Source organism: Euphorbia lathyris, chromosome 7, assembly GCF_963576675.1.
Source record: "Euphorbia lathyris chromosome 7, ddEupLath1.1, whole genome shotgun sequence".
Classification (NCBI taxonomy): domain Eukaryota; kingdom Viridiplantae; phylum Streptophyta; class Magnoliopsida; order Malpighiales; family Euphorbiaceae; genus Euphorbia; species Euphorbia lathyris.
The window spans coordinates 26984622-26992518 of NC_088916.1; the positions used below are offsets into that span (position 1 = coordinate 26984622).

Below are 7897 nucleotides of genomic sequence, written 5' to 3' on the forward strand. Positions count from 1 at the left end.
CGGTGCGTAGCGAATTTTGTGCCTGAAATTTTTGAAGAATTTTGCTGAAGTTATCGAGGAAACGCCGCCGCGGTCGCGGATCGCGTGTTTCACCGAATTTGTCTTCGAATTGTGGAGGAATTTTGCTAATGTTACCGAGAATCAATAATTCTTGGCTGCGGATCACGTCGTGGCTACCCAAATTCAGCTTTTGAACTCCATTTTGTGTAATTTCTTGATAAATTATATCCTGAACTTCTTGAAAAATGAAATCTGTACTTAAAACATAAATGAAAATCATTAAATGATAAGGAAAACCAAAGGTTTATCCTTATTAATAGAAAATTAAAATGAAAAATGCATTAAGTAATAAATGTTAAAATTATGAATATGAAAGGTTTGTAACTAAAATTAATTGAAGCATTTATGTGCATTTATTAATTTAAGTTAAATGAATCTTATGTTAGGAACTTGAAATTTAATTATTAATCAATTAATTAGTTAATGAAATGATTAAGTTTGCATTTAATTGATTCATTGGTCTAGATTTATGAAATTAAAATGTAACCATATAATAAAAAACAAAGTATAATGCAAAAGAGAAATTTTTATTTATTAACATATATTTACAAACAAACAAAACACAAGCTATGCTAAAAATTCGTCCCCTTCAATCGGGATTTTCTTAGCCCTATATCGTTCTATTTTCAACTGCACGAAGGCTTGACGTTCTGGTGCAGAAAGAAAATTTGGTCCTGATCGAAAAACTCGCTTCACTAGACCTTCAAATTCTAAAAATTCATAGTCTAGCATCGGGAAAGATTCAGCATCACTCCAAGGAACAGAAATACTTCCCTTGGTCCCTAGAATTATTCCACATATAATATTCCCGAACCCAACCTTCTTAGCCTTGGATCTAGATGCGGCAACAAGACCCTCCATCAGAATTTTTGAAGAATCAACCACGTTGCCTTGAAATATATCGCCAAGGACATAAAGATCAGATTCTTGGACGACACTACTGAACGTGCGACCGAACAGACTGTGACTCAGAAACTTATGCAAATATAGTATAGAGTTGGAATAGAAAGACTTATTATAGGCAAGTTTTGGGTGGAAAGGCCAGATACCGGTGAGCATTCGCCAAATATCAGTAGACGTCATATCTCTTCCATGATGACGTTTGGTAGTATCCTTCAAGGGAAAACCAAACCAAGCATGCAATTCAGGATATCCAAAAGTGAAAGTTTTGCCATCCCGACGAAAACTGAGACGCACCCGACGTTTGTTAACAAAACGCACTGTACAGAAGAACTCTAATATCCAGTCTCCAATTATAGGAAACTTCATATCAACAAATCTGGTCCATCCTAATTGCTCCATGTAGCGACTCATATCATCTTTAATTCCCAAATGATCGTTAAGAAAGTCATCCATGTATAGCATTCCGACAAAGAATGTGTATCGGAGCCTCAAGAAGCGCCTTCCCTCTTCATGATTGAAGATAGGAAAGTTACATCCATAACGCTCTGATATATCAACATGTTTATTGCGTGAAGCAATAACTTTCTTAGATGAAGTGCTTGAGGAAGTCATGGTGTTTGGAATGATTAAGGAAGAAAGGTTCTGAACTTAATTTCTGGGTTGTTGAAATGGTAAGAAAATCAGAGAATTGTTCTGATAGAGATGAAAAGAAAGTGACAGAAAACTGAACCTCTAGAACCTATTTATAAAATCCTAGGATAAAAAGAGGTGTTGTTTTTGAAATGAAAAGGCATGAAACAAACCTCTTTAAAAATGAAAAAACTCAATTTTTCGTTTCCGAAGAGTTGCATCTGCTGGAAAAAGGGTTAATTTGGGCATAATTTCCCCGTGTCGCGACCGAGGATTCTGACCCGCGGTCGCGGCACGCTGATTTCCCTGCGGAAATCAGTTGTCAAAACTCCAAATTTCTGATCCTCTACCGAGAATCCTCATCCTCGGTAAGTTCAGAAATTATCCTTTCAATTTTTAATCAGAATTCTCAACTGAGAATCTGAAATCCTCTACAAGTCCAGAAATTTTCCTGGCTGCTAGTTATACCCAAATTCTCAACTGAGAATTTTAAATTCTCTATAAGTTCAGAAATTTCTTACCTCCTTAAGAATTCTATATATGTGAATCCTCAACTGAGAATTTCAAATTCTCAACTGAGAATCACTGAATTTCTTCTAATTCTCATGAAATTCCTAAAAATTAATTAAAATCATGACTTGAATATATTTTTTATATATCTAAAATTCTAATAAAATGATATAATCTAAAACAAAATAAAATAAAAAATAAATAAAAATAAAAATAAAAATAAAAATAAAAATAAAAAACTAACTATTAGAAAAATAAAATGATTTATATGTCAGGAAATCTTGTTACGAAATTAGTTCCTATTTCGGAGATATTTTCGTAATAGATTTTACATCGATTACCGTTAACTTTAAAACGATTACCGTTGGTTTCCTCAAGTTCCAAAGAACCATAGTCGAATGTTTTGACGACTAAATACGGTCCGGCCCATCTGGACTTAAGTTTTCCTGGAAATATACGAAGCCGTGAATTAAATAACAGCACCTTATCTCCAACATTAAAGTGTTTGACTTTGATTTTGGCCTCGTGCCATTTTTTCACTTTCTCTTTATAAATCCTTGCATTCTCATATGATAAATGACGTAACTCATCTAACTCATTCAAATTGAGCAAACGTTTCCTGCTTGTTGTAAATCAAAATTAAGTTTTCTAATAGCCCAATAGGCGTTATGTTCTAATTCAACTGGTAAATGACATGCTTTTCCATATACTAAACGATATGGAGTCATTCCTATTGGTGACTTAAATGCAGTACGGTATGCCCATAGCGCATTATTGAGTTTTTGTGACCAATCTTTTCTTGATGACGAAACAGTTTTCTCTAGAATCCATTTGAGTTCTCTATTTGAGATCTCCGCCTGACCATTTGACTGAGGATGGTATGGCGTTGACACGCGGTGGCGTACTCCATATTTTTTCATAAGCATATCAAAATTTCGATTTATGGAATGGGTACCGCCATCACTAACAACGTATCTAGGACAACCGAATCTACAAAATATATTGTCAAGAAAAGTAATAACTACTTTAGAATCATTCGTAGGGGTTGCAATTGCTTCAACCCACTTCGAAACATAATCAACGGCTACTAATATGTAAGTTTTACCATTGGAAGGCGGAAAAGGTCCCATGAAATCAATTCCCCACATGTCGAAGATTTCAACTTCCAACACGTTTGTGAGGGGCATCTCATCTTTCCTTCCTAAATTTCCCGTTCTTTGGCATTTATCACAACGAGTAATAAATGAACCAACGTCCTTAAACATTGTAGGCCAAAAGAAACCACATTCTAATATTTTAGCTACCGTTTTATTAACTCCATTATGTCCTCCATACGAGCTGGAATGACATTCTGTTATTATAGATTCATATTCATTTTCTCCAACACATCTCCTAATTATCCCGTCACCACATGATTTGAATAGAAAGGGATCTTCCCAAAAATATTGTTTAATATCGAAGAAAAATTTCTTCCTCTGTTGGGGAGATAATCCTTCCGGAACGATATCGGTTGCAAGATAATTAGCAAAATCTGCATACCATGGTGACATGATACTTTCTACATGATAGAGATGTTCATCGGGGAAATCATCTCGTATACCGACAGTTTCACCTATAGGACCGTTTTCATCTTCTAGTCTCGATAGATGATCGGCGATAAGGTTTTCTACTCCCTTTTTGTCTTTAATTTCTATATCAAATTCTTGTAACAACAAAACCCATCTAATCAGACGCGGTTTTGCATCTTTCTTAGCAAACAGATAACGTAAAGCTGCGTGATCTGTATAAATAATAACTTTAGATCCTAACAAGTATGACCTAAACTTATCACATGCAAATACTACGGCTAACATCTCTTTTTCTGTTGTTGTGTAATTTAATTGTGCACCGGACAATGTATGACTTGCATAATAAATAACATGTAATTTTTTATCCTTTCTTTGACCTAAAACACATCCTACTGCTAGGTCACTTGCATCACACATGATTTCAAAAGGCAAATCCCAATCGGGTTTAGCAATTATGGGCACACTGACTAAGGCTGTTTTCAATGTTTCAAAAGCTTTAATACAATCTTCATTAAAGTCGAAGGTTGAATCCTTCATAAGTAAATTAGTAAGTGGTTTGGAAATCACAGAAAAGTTTTTTATAAATCTTCTGTAAAAACCTGCATGTCCTAGAAAAGATCTTACTCCCTTGACAGTTGTTGGTGGGGGTAATTTTTCTATTACTGAAGTTTTTGCTCTATCCACTTCTAATCCCTTTTCAGATATTTTATGACCTAAAACAATTCCTTCGTCGACCATGAAATGACATTTTTCCCAATTTAATACCAAATTCGTTTCTTCGCATCTAGAAAGAACTCTATCTAAGTTTTTTAAACATGCATCAAAAGAATCTCCATAAACTGAAAAATCATCCATAAATACTTCCATGATATCTTCGATGAAATCATTAAAAATTGCAGTCATGCAACGTTGAAAAGTTGCTGGTGCATTACATAAACCAAAAGGCATTCTTCTATATGCAAATGTTCCATAAGGACATGTGAAGGTTGTTTTATCTTGGTCATCCGGGTAAATATATATTTGAAAGAATCCGGAATAACCATCAAGAAAACAATAAAATGCATGACTGGCTATCCTTTCGATCATTTGATCGATGAAAGGTAAAGGAAAATGATCTTTCCTAGTTGCCTTATTTAGGTTCCTATAATCTATACAAACCCTCCAACCGGTGGTGGTTCGCGTAGGTATTAATTCACCTTCATCATTCCTTATTACAGTTATACCTCCCTTTTTGGCTACACAATGGATTGGACTAACCCATTCACTATCCGAAATAGGATAAATGATTCCATTGTCTAAAAGTTTAGTAATCTCATTTTTGACTACTTCTTTCATGTTCGGATTTAAACGTCTTTGTCTATCCGCTTTAGGTGGCTTATCTTCTTCTAAGTGAATCCTATGCATTACAATACTAGGATTAATCCCTTTTAAATCTGAAATCTGCCATCCCATACTTCCTATTCTATTTCTAACAACTTCTTTCAATTTTTCTTCTTGATTTTCTGTTAATTTGTTAGAGATGATTATAGGTAGAGTATCACTTCCGCCTAGGAAAGTGTATCTCAGATGGTTTGGTAGTTCTTTAAGTTCTAATTTAGGTGGAACTATTACTGAAGGCGGAACTGGTCCATCTTCTCGAATCAAAGGCTCTGGGTCCTTATCTTCTAATTCTTCACCCATTATAGGTTCTATTATTTCTTCTCTTTGAACAATGTCATTAACACATTCTTCAATTAAATCAAGCTTCATACAAGCGAAATCCTCCATAGGATATTTCATCGCTTGATTCATATCGAACTCGATCTTATCGTCACCTATTCGTAAAACTACTTTTCCTTCCGACACATCAACTAGAGCACGTCCCATGTTCATGAATGGTCTACCAAAGATTAGCGGACAATTAGCATCATAAGCAAAATCTAAGATAACAAAATCAGTAGGAAAAATAAATTTGTCAACTTTTACCAAAACGTCTTCAATTATACCATATGGTCTTTTAGTGGATTGATCCGCTAATTGCAAAACCATATTGGTACGCTTGATGTCTTCTTCTAATCCTAATTTCTCAAAAATAGACAATGGCATCAAGTTTATACTAGCTCCTAAATCGCAAAGACAGCTTGGGAATTCCATATTTCCCAAAGTACACGGAATGGTAAAGCATCCGGGATCTTTGAGTTTAGTAGGTAATTTGCTTGATACTATCGAACTACATTCTTCAGAAAGTGAAATGGATGAAATTCCTTCCCAACTAATCTTTTTTGAAATTAAATCTTTCAAGAATTTTCCATAATTAGGAATTTGCGTAATTGCATCCATGAATGTTAAATTTATATGCAAATTTTTAAGTTTGTCTAAAAATGATAAAAAGTTGTTTATCATGGTCCTTATTTCAGACCCTGTGTGGAAAAGGTGGCTTTGGTACAAAAGGTTTTGGATTAGAGTCAATTGGCGTATCTTTTTGTTTTAACGTATCTTCTTTGGATTTTGGTAAATCATTTCCAGGTAAAGTTGAATTTCCGGGTATTTCCGGACCTAAGTAGTTTTTCCCCGAACGAAGAGTGATAGCCTTAACATGCTCTTTCGGATTTTCTTCCGTTTGGCTGGGAAGACTTCCCTCTTTGCGGGATGGAATTGATTTAGCAAGTTGTCCAATTTGAACCTCCAAATTATGGATGCTAGATGATTGGTTTTTGATAAGCTGATCGAATTTATTTTCGATCCGTTTAAAACCATCGTCTTGATTACTTACCTTTCCATTCATAGCATATATAAATTTGTCGATTTTTGAAGATAAAGTGCTAATCGTATCTCTTGTTTGATTTTGATAATTATTTATACGATATTGATTAGCATTTGCATTATTATTATTATTACCATCTTTCCAGTTAAAGTTAGGATGATTTCTCCATCCAGGATTATAAGTATTAGAATAAGGATTAGTAGTTTGGTTTTGTCCTTGGACAAAATTTACCTGTTCTATCTCATTCATACCTTCGTAATCAATGTCTCTCTGGATCGGATCATTAGGATCGCATGGTGCCATAAATTTATCAATTTTGTGCGATAAGGCAGAAAATTGGGCTTGTAACATTGCTACATGATCAAGATTCATTATACCTTTAACCGATGATGTACATGAGGATGATGGTTTCGCCGTTGGTATATGTCCACGCTCTGCGGGCCACATACTGCTGTTGATTGCCATTTCCTCCAAAAGTTCTCTTGCTTGGGCGGACGTCTTCTTCATAAATAACCTTCCAGACATAGCATCTAATGAACCTCTAGTCGTAGGATTTAATCCATTATAGAATGTCTGCATTAAAAGTGCATCTGGCAATTGGTGGTGTGGGCATAAACGTTGAAGTTCTTTAAAACGTTCCCAAGCTTCATAAAGAGTTTCATTATCATTTTGTGTAAAAGATGTCAACTCTTTGATGACTCTTGCGGTTTTTGCTAAGGGAAAATATTTTTGTAAAAATGCTTGGGCTAATTGGTCCCAAGTTTCAAATGTTGCAGCAGGCATAGAAGTTAACCAAATTTTTGCCTTATCCTTCAAAGTGAAAGGAAAGAGGCGAAGTTTGATTGCTTCGGCTGTTACATCAGTAATTTTAAAAGTGTCACAAATTTCTAGGAAATTTGTCAAATGTACATTAGGGTTTTCGTTAGGCAATCCGTAAAACGTTACGTTGTTTTGCAACATATTAAGCAAAGCAGGCTTAATTTCAAATTGATTTGCGTTTATACGGGGTCTAACTACACTATTAGTTACACCGGCCATTCCTGGCCTAGCATAATCCATAAGTGTCGGTGGATCGGCCATGATTTCTGGCTGGACTACTTTGGTTTTTAAGGGTGTTTTGTCTTTGTTTTTGTTGTTTTTCTTGTTTTTCTTAAGTGTTCTTTCAATTTATGGATCAAAAGGATCTGGTGGCGTGCCCGAATTTCGCGAACTGCGCATGAACTTGAAATTGTTACACGAGCCAAACTACCTTCAAAACAAAATTGAAAACAAAATGTGTTATATAAACTGAAAAATAAATAAAATATAAAAATTGTATAAAAATAATGTATAAACCTATATTCGAAAATAAAATACAAAAAAAAAAAGAAAAATTTGTCAAAAATTTTGGCGTATCCCCGGCAACGGCGCCAAAAACTTGTTGAGCGATTTCCGCAAGTGCACGGTTTCGCTTGTAGTAATAAAAATATCGATCCCACAGGGA

At 34.8% G+C, this 7897-nt stretch overlaps 1 non-coding gene across 1 annotated transcript; it reads left to right on the plus strand.

Annotated features, from left to right (window-relative positions):
- Positions 1 to 7009: 7009 nt before the first annotated feature.
- LOC136201834 (small nucleolar RNA R71) lies at positions 7010 to 7116 on the plus strand. The gene has a single exon (XR_010674173.1). It is a non-coding gene; the product is annotated as a small nucleolar RNA R71 (small nucleolar RNA).
- Positions 7117 to 7897: the final 781 nt, after the last annotated feature.